Below are 14,148 nucleotides of genomic sequence, written 5' to 3' on the forward strand. Positions count from 1 at the left end.
CGGAAATTCTAAAGATATGCTCTTTTAAAATTATTTTGCGATATTGCTGTTGATTTAAATTTTATGGTTTAAATGTGAAAAACATGATATTTAATAAAAAACACAAAAAGTTTAAAAAAATATCTTTTGGGGCATAATATCAGAAGACCTTCAGTTTTTTTTTTTGTGTGTGTGTGTGTGTGTGTTAATACTTTCTCTTTATAGATAGACAATTTCTTTTTTAGTTACAAAGTTCCAAGACCTGTTATTGGCATGTCAAGAATTTCCAAGAAATGGTCAACTGAAAATCTTTCATTCTCAAATACCTCTCGGACACTTTCTTCACTATCAGTAGCAACATTTTCTGGGTTTAAAACCATACTACAGATTTTGCCAGGCGTTAGTTGACTGGAGATCAGGGCACTGTCATCGGAATGAAAAACTTGTAATATCATTTTTATTTATTACCATTTCTCCACACCTTTTGATAAAATCCACTACTTAGTAAATTTCACTTGTTTGAAATATCTGAAAACTTTCAAATTCGTGGCTATGATCATAAAACTTCACTAGCATTCACTATACACTGTTGGCAATGTATCATTAGATTTGTGACTAAAGACATGTTGTTTCACTAAATTTTGTCATGCTTCTATTGCATGCTGATGAAGTTTACCCAAATTACATCAGTTTAGTTACTTATTATCCTACACCTATTTCCTGCACATACTGATAAATAATTTCTCCCATACACTTAAGTCTTCTCCAGGGAATGTCCTAGACAATTTGTGGTCCAATGCCAATGCTTGTGGGATTCTCCACATATTTTAGGGTAAAGTGCAGAATCGCCCACTGCTTGGCGCGTTTTTAAGAATTGCACATACTCGGTATCCATGTACACATCGACCTATTTTCACTTTAAAAAAATCATCCCAGAATTGCACAAAAATGGCATTGTGCACTTCCTTGACTTTATCCATGTGCACATTGACCTATTTCCACTTAAAAAGTCAAAGAAAATTGACAAAAATCCAATTCTTCTTACTCTTGTAAAAAGCACCAAACAAACGCCAATCAAATAAGTGGGCGATGCACTTTATTTTATTACGAAAAAATATCAAATACACAAGCAAACAAAAAAAATTCTCATAAAAAAAGGGTTCCCAATGATCCAGAGGTCTAAATTGTAGATTATACCACATACTAGACATCTAGATTTCCAACTTTGCACTGTAGCATCACTTAATACATATTAGCTATTTAGCTATAGTTTTTAAATGCAAAAATTAAGGAAAGTCATACCTTATTATATTTTTTAAATACTATATTCATCTTTGTTAAAAGGGCATTTTTTTGTTAAGAAGGAAAAAATTTCGTCTTTCACTAGGTAATCTAAATCGCACAAAATAAACTACATCTTATCGTACAGAAGTCACACTTCTTCTAATTTTATTTTTTCAGAACAAGTATAAAACTTTCTCAAATGTACGTAGAGGAAACAGAGATCGCATTCAAAGTTAGATTTTTTATTTGTCAAAAATTAATTTTTTTTAGAGCTAATCGTTTATGAGTTATGCAAGATACATACATACATGTGTAATACTACAGACACCATAAAAAAAACCCTTTTGAATCCATTTTAGGAAAAAAATCCCTTTTGAATCCATTTTAGGAAAAAAAAGTCTTTATTCTATCCAAATGTACAGACGTCATGCAAAGAAACTCTCCAAATGCATTCGGGAACAGTCACAATGGAGACTTCTGTAAAAATATACTAATCAAAATTTTTTTTGTGATTACAATACTTCCTTTACTTTGTACAATGAAGTAAAAAAAGAGACAGTTTTCAGTGATTTGTGTTAACACATATGCATAATATACAAAGCTTATGATATCATAATATGTACATGAAATAAATTATAGTCAAACAAAATCAAAAATTCATATACAAATCTCAGCAAATTGTATATTAATTCTTAAATTTTTCTTTTCATGCTTTAGCCGAGAAACAACCAAGAACAATTTTAAATGGGTTATGGCAGAACGAGTAAATCTAAATACATTATGAAAATTAACTCTAAAAATTCAAACTCTTTTTCCTCTGAGTGTAGCCTGATTTATCCAAACTTGCTATATTGTTCAGCATCTGAAAGTGTACTTATTACTGCTGATAATATAAACGAATGTCGGGTAAATTTCTTACTGAGTGTTTTCAAGAATAATATTGAACTTAAATTCATATCCAAATTGGTACCCCATTTCCATAACCTCCATAAAATATCAGAACATTTTCCACGAAAAATAACGCAAATTGTGCTAAATATCTCTAACAACGTACACTTTCCGGAGGAAAAAAACCGAAATAATCACTAACTACTATATCGCTTAGAGAATTAAATATTAACTGCATAAGCCGCATGTTTCTAACACATGAGCTATATGTAAACTTACTACCAAAACAATTCATTTTCTGCAAATCTTCTTAATAAACAGGACACGGAGGATAACAGAGTTTTTAAAGCGTTAAACGAAATAACTCTAAACGAGAGACTTTAAAAAATTACACGAATGGATAATAAAAATAAGCAAACATTAATATGTACCTGTGAAGATAGAATATCCACTATCCAAACTTGCTGACATGTGATGAAAAATATAAACAGCTGGCAATAATAACACTGTAATATCCCAAAGCGCACTAATTAATATACTTGAAGATACTTTTTCTTTAAAGAAACACGCTGATCATGTTTACAACATTAGAAATCCATCATACAGCACACTACATATCACACTTTTGAAGCCATATTTAAAGGCACGTACGCGTTCACCAGAACTCACAATATTTGTGCAGACAACGAACAGGTACAAGAGGTTGGAAGGTGGAATTGCTAGCCTCGTTCACCTACGACTGACTGTTGCTACGGTAATTCATAACCTCGTTCTCAGTGCTATTCTAGCTCATTCAACATGACAATGTTTTAGCAAAAGTTTCATTTGAAAATAAACCCAGAAATATAAGTAAAATACAGTTCAACAAACTTATTACTAAAGTTTTCAGCACATAATTTAATCTTACGAGATCGAGTTGAAAATCACAGTTCAAGAAGAATTATTCTTTGCTAGTAATGAAAAGTTTGAGAAATGAAACAAAATAATAGCTGTATGTTGTTTACCTTTAAATAATACTAACAATAAACTGAAGATAGCTTTGTTTTCCGTTGATTATGTTCAAATTTAGATAAAGGTGACTAGACATAATTTCCCAGGTGTTTATCATGAGTTGATTAATTGCTCATAAGTCTAACTCATAATTAAGGGAAATTTTTTTAAGGTCAACCCTCTAACAAGCGCCACTCAAAAGCATATTGGAAAGGTAATTCAAGTTTTCGAAAGGTTTCTATATGCCTAAAGTAAATGAAAGTGTTGATAGTGCAAATATTTTTTCTGTTGAAGGCTTGTGAGTCGTTTGATGATCTCTTAAGAGGGTTAAAGAAATTAAGAAGTAATTGTGTATTTGCGAACTTGAAAGATTCGGATTGAATAATAACCGGGAATTAAAATTAAAGGCTTAGATTATTAAGAGAAGCTAAGTTAACATTATAGAAATCGAAAAATGTACCAAAACATCTAAAGTTGCTGAATTAGCAGAAGTTGGAAATTTGAATTCTTATAAAAGAAAGTAAAACAGGAGTGGTAAAGCGGAATAAAAGTTTGTATTCGGAACATAAAACTCAGTTATGTAACAAAATATAACATGGTTTCCAAAAAGCCACTAAATGCTAAATCGCCATCAAATTGTCAAGGGTGTTGCGTCTGTTTGTTAAATATTTATTCATTTCAATGTAAGCACGTTAGCTTTACATAAACGGAAATTATATGTTCTTAATACAACTTATAAGTGGCAAATATATTCAATTTCACTCTATTGTTGTTCCTTGGAATGCGGTATTCTCTCAACTTGCTTGGTAGAATAAAAAAAATGCTTTCAAGAAAGTCTTTATTTGAGAATCTTTGACGTGTAATGTTTCCTTATTAAAGCAGCCTGGGGCTCAAATGTAAATAGTTTAATAGCAGAAATTTCTGTCAATGTTTGGATTTCATCTTTCAAAATCAATTCGCTCAGTGAAACAAAACCTTGTAGAAAATGTGGAACTGTCATAATTTAGATACTCCTGCTTATACCTTGTTAGAGAAAAGCATGGTAGCATAAAAGAATTCTACTGTCGCAATATAAAAAGTTTAGATTTGCAAAGGATTTGAACTTTATAAATGGCAATAGAACAATAATGGGAATTTTAGTTCGACATTTTTAACTGTTTTTTCGTTTCTGTTTTAATCTTTAATTTTTAACTTTTAACTGTGTTTCTGTTTGTGTTGGGTGTGCTGTGTTAACCATTAGGCCAATTATTATCGGCCAGAAGGGTTTTAGCACACTCGTATATTTCATTACTCCTGTTTATAATAACATTTGTTTACACTATTAAAGAGAGCACTATGCTGAAACGTGTGCTAATAAAAACTTTTAAACATTGTGCAAAATAACATGGAACATGAGTCACGTAATAATGAATATATTCTAGATCTCTAGAGTATAAGAAACGAAGAACATAATGACTTGACATATAAGCTTACAGCTCCAGCTGGCTACTGGCACTCGATGTAATTATTTCCATTGCCAAAGTTAAACAATTAAATTTAAGGGTAAATGTTGATGAATCAAAAGCCACTTTAAATAATTATAACAGTTTAAGTTGATCTAGCTGTAAAATGTAAGTTCTTATGTGAAGCATTTAAAGGTGACAGACATGAAGTAGAATTTCTAATAATAGCATATGATAAAACTATACCTGCTGTTTTTGGTTTGCCTATATCGCAAAAATTAAATCCAGTGCAAAAGATATGTACAAATCCGAATCTAGTAAATCATTACTAAAATCTCTAAATTGCTCGCTAGAATTATTTAAAGGAATTGGAAAATGAACGTGTTATACCTGCCATGTTAATTTAAATCCAGCATTAGTAAAACGGATCCCCACAGGAAAATTCCCTTTAGTTTATTAAATCTACTAAAAATGTATTGGCAAGAATTGAAAAAGATGGTATTAAAAGTTAGTCAAACTGCAGAATTCGTAAATTCATTTTTATGACAAAGGATGTCCGTTTGCTTAAACCCTCAGTATCTCAACCAAAATATACTAAGAAAACATTATCGCGTACTAGACTTGGAGGATAGTTTATCTCAAATATCCAATACAAAAGTTTTTATTTTAAGTATAAACAAAACGTTTTATAAAATTAAACTATGAGATTCAAGTCATTAGCTGATAATCTGTTTAGTAGATATTGCTTTTTAGGGTTTCCATCTGGACTAAATTCATCCGAGAAGATTTTTATAGAAGTTTTTCTGGAGTGTTTGGTGGTATAGAGAAAATTCAAATTCATGTAGATGACATATAATCTGGACAAAAGAATAAAAAAGGCGAAATTTAAGATTAAGAAAGGGACTGGAAAGACTCAGAGAAAAGAATGTTAAATTTAATTTAAATAAATGCACAACTGGACTGAATAAAATCAAAAATGGGGACTTACATTTCCTAAAGACTGTTTAAAGCCAGGTGAAAACAAAGTTATGGTTATTCTAGATATGAAAGCATCAAAAGATGTTAAGTTTCCTATGAATGATTACATATACGAGTATTTCTGTATTCATATCTAATGTATCAGAACTGATATCATGTTTAAAAAATTTATTGAAAACATAGGGTGTCTGGAATTGGAATGCAATACATGAGAAAACATTTAGAAGGTCAAAAGATGTCTTAATAAATAAATCAGATTTACAGTATTATAATATAAATATTCTTGTAGTTTTATAAGTAGATGTATCTTAAGAAAGACCAGAAACAGTCTTCTGCAGAATAATTTATCAGAAGCCTGGGCCACCCGTAGGTATTTTGCCATCCGGTATTCAGCGAATATTAAATTCCGCTGCCCGTTACCTCCCTAATTCTAAAAATTATTCCCTTCCCAAATTTTGCTGCTCGATGCTCCTTTAAAAGATAAAAATCTTGCTGTCTCCTAAATTCTGCTGCCTGTGCTGCATCAGCTTTGACGCCTGCCCTATCAGGGGCAAATACATTTAAGACATTAACAAATACACACAATAATTAGTCTGAAATTAAAAGGGACTTTTATCTATTATATTTGCAGGGGACAAATTAAAAAATTATACATGTACACTGTGGGAAAAAAAAAAGAGGGACAGTTCTATATCTCCCGCTCTACCGAGCCGATTGACAAAATTCAAATTGCGTTTTTCATGTCTCGAATGCGCGACTTAGGATAGTCGGGAGAGGATATATATATATATATATATATATTAGGATATATATTAGATATAAATATAGCACTGTTCTAACATTGGTATTTTGACACAAAATCGAACTTTTTCTGAAATAACATACACATTTTTTTCCATATTTCGATTTTACCACTCAAATGGTGCTCCGATATTAAATTTTGTAAAATTTGGTGCGAAATTTACAGAGAAATTCAAAAATTTATCTTGGCGAAATTTTTTCAGTTTGGCCAAGAATAATTCACTTGGCGAACTTCTTAATATATGGCGACCGATTTTCCTTTCCCTTCCATTATGCCGGAGCGGGAAAAAGGGCACCTCGTTGCTACCTTTTTACATTGTAAGAAAGTCACATTAGTTCTACTTCCAAATAATTTTAGCAACGTGTTTAAACCATATCTGATGTTTTATCGCTTGCAACAAATATGCCAAATTTCAAAACGCGCCAATATATAAATTCACGTATATCTTCGGAAATTTTGTATAAAAAATTGTAATTTTTTGCAGGTATGCTTAGAAATACGTCTATTTTAAGATGATGGTAAACATTTTATAGCTTATAATTCAAATTTTTGTTTTGAAAAATTTATAAAAATTATTTAAAAATACAAATTTTAAAAACAAATCATAAATATGGGTGAATTTTATTTGGAATGAACCTGAATTTCGAAATGTGAAAGGAAGAATCAAATAAGCTTAATATAAAAAGAGAGATCAATGAATATATACCAAACTCAATTAACATTAAGGAGCTAAAATTTTGAGAGCTAATTTTTTAAAAACTACTCGTGCAATTTTTACAAAACTTGGTAGTTTGGCGTAATTTCAGTCGTAGAATTGAAATATAGAAAAAAAATTGGTATATTATTTCAAAAAAAGTCCGATTTTGTGTCAAAATACCGATATTAGAACAATGCTATATATAAATCTAATACATATCCTAAGTCATACTTTCGAGACATGAAAAACGCAAGTTGAATTTCGTCAATCGGCCCAGTAGAACCGGAGATATAGAACTTTCCTCCCGCCTTTTTTTTTGCGCAGTGTACATTTTTTAAGCTGTATATCTGTATGACATTGTTTTTGCTGTGGAAGGTGACCACAACTTTCTGAAAACAGTTTTAAAGAAAATTTTAAACAAATGTCCAATCAGACTACGAAGAATGCTTATAAGATTACAGCCATATCAGTTCGAGATAAAACAGAAACCCAAGTAAGAATTCTTTGTAGCTGATGCATTATCAAGATCATTTGCTAATAAAAGAACTGATTTCTTTCAAGGAGGCATCTAAGGTCACGTTGCATTGATTGGAGAAAGCATACCAGTTTCTAAAAGCAAAATGGAAAACTTCAACTAGCAACAGAAAGACGATGAACTACAAGTTTTAAGAAACTGAATTAAGACTGGATGGCCAGATACAAAATTTATGGTTACGAAGCTGACAAAACCGTATTGTAACTTCAGAAAAGAACTATCAAAAGCATATGGATTAATATTAAAAAAAATCCTGGGTAATTGCACCGAGAAGTTTACGAAAAGAGTAGAACTCATTATAGTCATTTAGAAATTATAAATGAAAAAATGTAAAGAAAGGGAGAAAATCGCAGGAGAGACAGAGAGACTGCGCTTTTACAGAATCATAAAAATAGTTGAAAGAATTATAGAAAGGAACAGGAGAAACATTCTTAAAGGAAGTAACCTGAAAGTTTTTACAGGGAAAAATTAATTTGAAGTTTTTTTTTTTTTTTTTTTTTTTTTTTCAAAAAAATTCTATGAGCTCTTTATTTCTTTTAACTTGTTGCTCCATTCGCTGTTTATCTAATTCCATCTGCTTTTTCTCTTTCTTCTTCAAGTCTGGCGTTAATAATTGCTCTTAAGAGACTTTTTAGCAAATTCTGCATAATTTTAACTTTTTGTAAATACATCTTTGTATATATATCAAGTCCTATTACTTTGAACTCAGAACTGGGATTTTCTCTTAATCCTCGGTAACATACGACAAATCATATTTTTTTTTTTTTTTTTTTTTTTTTTTTTGCCTCGGCTAAAAATGTTGCGCTTTTGATTTGAAGTGCTTACATTTATCCTCCCCCACTAATCATATAAATAAAATAATTGTTTAACATCAGTAATATAATCAGTGAAGTGAGATAAACACACCATATTTTGCAGCCAGTAAAATTAATTAGCTGACGAAATAAAATATATTTGACCTCAGTGTTATCAAAAATTAGACAGAGGACTAAAAGAAGCCTGTAGAAGAATTTCTACCAATAGCAAAAATTATACAAACCATTAAAATATATATTAAAACGTGCTTACGGGCTCGTACTGGATTGAATGCACAATGAACCAACGAAAACTTAGAAAATAAATTTCATAAAAAATTTAATTTCTAAAAACAATTTACAGTTTTGCAATTTTTCACATAAAAGTAGTTGTGCAGCTCTTCTCAGTATGACAGAGAACAATTAGTAGTTGCTGCTTCAAACTACTAAGAACGTTGAACACAAAGCAATGCAAAGTGCATCAAAAAACGAAAGCTAACATAGTGATTTCTCAATAGTTTGAACTCAATACTCTGAAATCTCAATACTCTGAAATCTCAATACTCTGAGCTAAACTGAAAACAATATCTATCTCCGATATGTAGTTTTCCCTGTATATCTCATACAGTTGCGTGCTTCTTCACTGTGAGCAAAATGACTTTAAAATGCGTTCTATTAAGAGGCCCGCAGGACCTGATTATCGCTGAGTTTCCGAGCTTAAGGCCCCACATTAAAGGGGCTCCCAAATCATCCTAAAACGTTTATTACATAAGTCACTAAGAGCAGATGGAATTAGATAAACATTATCTTGCTTTTTCCTCATTGAACCAAGGAAAATGTACATTCGGGCCCTTGAAAGAAAACTGTGCTTATGGTCTCATACTATCCAACTGGATCCTGGTTTGTCATTAGAATCATAGGTATTTTCGAACTTTTCCGCGTAGTCAGAAAGGTTTCTAAGCGCACGAATTAGGAAAAAACTCAATCTTCTTTTCTTATTCTCAATCTTCAAGTTTTCTTCGATATCTTTTGATCTTAAGCATATTAACAAACTTAGTGTAGTTCGGCCGCCTCATCCGCAACCATGAGCGTAAACACGCATGCGCCATTTGGATCGAATTATTCTCAAAATAGGGCGGAAGGATGGGGACTTTCTTTCCCTCCAGCACATTTCTTTCCGGAGAAGAGAAGACTTTCACATGACCTGTCAATGTCGCAGCAAGTAATAACGTCCCTTTTGGACGAGTCTAAGTGTTTTGGGAGAATGCCAGCCAAGGGTGCGTTTGAGACGGTCGAACTATATCACTATTTTTGTCTGTTATTTTGTGAATTTTCAGGTTTTCTCTAGTAACTACTATTTATTGCTTATCTTTGACACTATGATTAGGCTCTGGATGTACAACGTGCGTCTAAAAAGTTTGGTGAATGGATGAATATCACATAAACAACCCCAGTTTAAAAAAATGCGTCCCTGCGCATGTGCAGGGAGAGATCAATGCAGAAACGGTACGTAACAAGAAGCGCAAGAGAGCGAGGCAAAATAGTCTGCTATGGGTAGTCGAACGGTGTATGTTTGAAAGCACGCCTTATATTTGAATAGAGCCGTGGATAACATCAATTTTTCTACAAATTGGGAATAAACTTTAAAAAAAAAAAAAAAAACGCATGAAATGTTGGTCCAGGTGTACGGGGCAGACTCAAAAAATGCGTGTACGACTGGTCTAAACGTTTTCGGGAGGGGTGGATGACGAACCACGTTCAGGTCTACCCTCAACAAATGTGACAACAGATAACATCCAGCGGGTATGACAGATGCTCTTAAACAATCGCTGACGGTATTTACGATGGATATCGGACGAATTGGAAATCATCAAGGACAGTGTTAGCACCATCATTTACCAAGATTTGGTCAAGCTCAAGATCTGTTCCCGTTTTGCGCCGCAATCATTGTCCAACGAGCTGAAGCAAATACGAATGCACTCTTCCCGAGATTTCATTGACACGTGCGACCAAAATTCAACCTTTCTGCAAACCTTCGTCACAGGAGATGAGAACTGGTGCTACCAGTACGATCCTGAGTCGAAACGGCAAACAATGGAATTGTGCTCATCAGCTTCTCCGCACCCCAAAAAGAGTCGTCTACAGAAGTCCAGAATCAAGGCACTCCCGACAACGTTTTCCGATAGCAATGGCATGATTCACCGAGAATTTGTCCGGCAAGGGCAAACTGTCAGTGCCAAATTCTCTGAAACTGTTTCGAAGCTTTTACTGCTGCGCATCAGACGTATTCACCCACAGATGTAGAGGAGTGGAAACTGAAGTCTGCTCCATGACAACGCACGCCCGCTTACTGCGATCCGTGTGTGTAACTTCTTTGTCCAACATCGTGTAACTGTTTTCACACAACCATCGTATTCGCCTGATCTGGCGCGCTTCAAGGAATCATCAGGGCAGACGTTTTGCAGACATACCAGACATACGACGACGTGTGATACTTGTGCTTCGGTTGATCCTAAAAGATGCCTTCGCTGGCTCATTCCAGCAGTTTTACCAACCATGCGTTGTGGCCAACGGATGTTACTTTGAGAGTGGTTATAGGTATTTTATTTCCTTGCTTTGTTTTATTTGTCTTATGCCTTTAATTCACCGAAAGTTTTAGAACCATGTATTAATAGTAACAGCGATAACTTCTGATTGAGTGGATAACTGCCGATTTGGAAACCATTCCTTGTGCGTGGGTGGTGGAGAGTTGTTGTCGGTCAAAATTAGAATGAGAGCTTTGAAAGACAAATTAAGGCTATTAACCTTCAAATGTTTTGTTAAAATTAGGTAATTTAACCCAATTCTGATGCTGCTGATTACATTGTCAAATCTAATATCTTGCTTAATTCAGAAATTACTAGTCTTTCAGTTCAGTTCTGAATGAATCTAGGACATTCGCTCTACCTTTCGGTACGGCCCACCAGCGGCCGAGCGGTAAAGTCGCTGAACACTGGTAGTTCGGTCCTAGGCTCGAATCCCGCGAACGGGCTGGCTGCATGGGTGTTTTCGTGGTTTTCCCCATGTGTAACGTGTATATGAGTCAGTTTTCCTTAGAAAGTTCTCCACGAAGGCATCTCTTCCCTTAGGCAGATAGCCCTCGAGGCTTTTCCGTAATTAAATAACCTAACCTAACCTAACCTACCTTTCGGTACAGTCTCTAACAAAATTACAGTATGAAGGAATCAGGAAGATAAACATTTCTGTACTCCTAGTCTCGCATATTTAATTATATAATTAGTTTTTATGAATACAATTAGTTTTTATGAATGTGAGTTTAATATGTGCTTTTATGAGAAATTTGTAAGTTAGAGATGTTTTCCTGAAATGGAAAACTATGCGTAATTGTTTTGTGTATTCGTGTACTCTGGGAAGTAGAAACAAATGAAGTACAAATTTCATCCAAATGGTTATGATTAACTAGAAGATATCGGAAATTACCCAAATCACATTAAAAACAAAACGTGGTAACTTCTGGTTTGCACAGTTTTATGAATTTCATATTGAAATGACAAAGCATTACTATACTTTAAAATAATTTTTTAATTGTGTTGATACCCTACAAGTTGAAAGCAAATTCAAAACTTCAACGTCAATAAAAGTTAACTAAATTATCTTTCAAAAATACAGATAGTATCTAAATGTATTTGAATTCATTAATGTCTCTGGAGAACTGGCACAATAAATTTTATTTTAAGTATTTGAATAACTTGTAGGCAGACAGGAATATTTCGATATGAAATCTTATTTGAGATACTGAAAAAATGATGGCATACAGGAATTAAATAATTCCATTGAAAGGAATATTTTATTACCTTGACATATTTTGTAAACCTAAGACTGTAATGTTCACAACTAAAATTATTCATTGATTTAATTATATATCTCGTGGTATTGCATTTATTTTACATTTATTTGAATTACTTAATAAGGCACTACTCAATAAGATTGACTAAGTACACATACTGGCCAATGAATTGAGCTGTGGGGATGAAGTATGCAATTTTATGACTTGGGTTACACGTGGTTAGAATGCTAGTATAAGTAAAGTGTAAGAGTGCTTTTTTTCATGAATGAAGTAAAATGGGAAAAACCACATCTCTTTCACCGTTTAATAAGGGGCTTATTGTTGGTGCCCGTTTAGCAGGGGCCTCAATTTCGAAGACAGCAAATCTCACTGCGATCTCCAAAGCAGCCATATCAAAAGTTTTCAAAAGTTGGAACCAGAACCCACAGCAGTTCTCTAGAAGACGTAACTGCTGTTCGAGCACAGTTTTGCAAGAGAGTGATCGGCCTCGTCTCCGACGAATTGTACAGCAGAACAGGGACTCTGCTGTACTTCAGCTGACACAAACCGTCAACCAAGGCTCTTCCCAACAGATTTCAACTCGAACCATGTGCAAAGAATTGTAGAGGATGAGGATGCATAGTTGGGTACTACACATTTCTGCCCGATATGCAAGAATTCGTTTGCAGTGGTGTCGGGAAAGCAGACACTGGACATCTGATGATTGCAAACGGGTAATGTGGCCGGATGAATCACGTTACACCTTATTTTGCAGTGATGGAAGACGTCCAATCTGGGGAGAATCCCAAATCCAAAAGCCACGAATCCATCTTGCCTTACTCGAGCTGTGCTAGAGTCTGGCCGGAGTATCATGATATGGGGCGTGTTCTGCGGGCATGGAAGTGTTCCTCGAGGGTAAACAAACAACCTTGAGATACCTAGATATACTGACAGATCAAGTGCACCCTGCAGAGTTGCCTTTCTACCCTGATGGAGAATGATACTTCATGACGATGCAACTGTACATCGTGCCAGAAGCATTCAAAATTGGTTCGCTGAACATCAGTCTGACTTCAAACATCTTCCCTGGCCACCGCATAGCTTGGATCTTAACCGCATAGAAAATGTGTGGGATTTGGTGGATAGATGCATCCGACAGCATTCCCCTCTTCCATTTAATTTACAAGATCTAAAAAGCTGCATAGCCAATACATGTTATTCTCTGGACGTAAATGCACTACAGAAGCACATAGACTCGCTGCCCAAATGAATCAGAGCAGTTATTCGTACAAAACGGGGTCCAATATAATATTGATTTTGGAATTCTAACTCATTGGGGAGTATGTATATACACTCATGTCCATAAATTAAGGATAATGCAAAATCAGGCAAAGGAAGACTCAGAAGCAAAACAAATTTGACTTATTTGTAAAGCTTATTTATTAAACAAAAGGTAAAGAGCAAAAAAAGATGCTATATGTTTGATATTACTAAAAAAATTAGCGATTTTTCTCCCTGGAGCAAATTACAAAAAAAAAAAAAAAAAAAAAAAAAAAACTTATTTACAAAAAACCAATATTACATGGTTTGTATGATTGTTAATACATTGTATGTCTCCCAGACGATGCAATACAGTCCGTACAACGCCTAGGCATGCTGAGTATCAAATTATCGATCTGATCTTGGGGATATTACACCACTCAAAAAGCAATGCTCTCCGAAGTTCCGGTAGACATGTAGGAGGAGGTTGACGGGCTGCAACTCGTCGGCCAAGCATGTCCTACACGTGCTCTACTGGATTCATGCTGAATGGATGAGAATGCTGGCCAGTCCATACGGGTGATATTCTCCGATTGAAGGCATTCGCTTACGATGTTTGCACGGTGAGGACGGGCGTTATCATCCATAAACACAAATTGTCCGCCCATGGCGC

General features: G+C 34.1%; 1 protein-coding gene across 1 annotated transcript in view; it reads right to left on the reverse strand.

Moving 5' to 3' along the window:
* Positions 1-2,851, reverse strand: part of LOC118194458 (uncharacterized) — a 293,435-nt gene extending 290,584 nt beyond the window's left edge. Inside the window, exon 1 of the mRNA XM_035365633.2 lies at positions 2,583-2,851. The gene's annotated coding sequence lies outside the window, so the exon portion shown is untranslated. The remainder of the gene's footprint in view (positions 1-2,582) is intronic.
* Positions 2,852-14,148: the final 11,297 nt, after the last annotated feature.

The sequence above is a fragment of the Stegodyphus dumicola genome, chromosome 5 (genome assembly GCF_044657685.1).
Source record: "Stegodyphus dumicola isolate Sdum_Otavi_A_Nest chromosome 5, ASM4465768v1".
NCBI classification, from domain to species: domain Eukaryota; kingdom Metazoa; phylum Arthropoda; class Arachnida; order Araneae; family Eresidae; genus Stegodyphus; species Stegodyphus dumicola.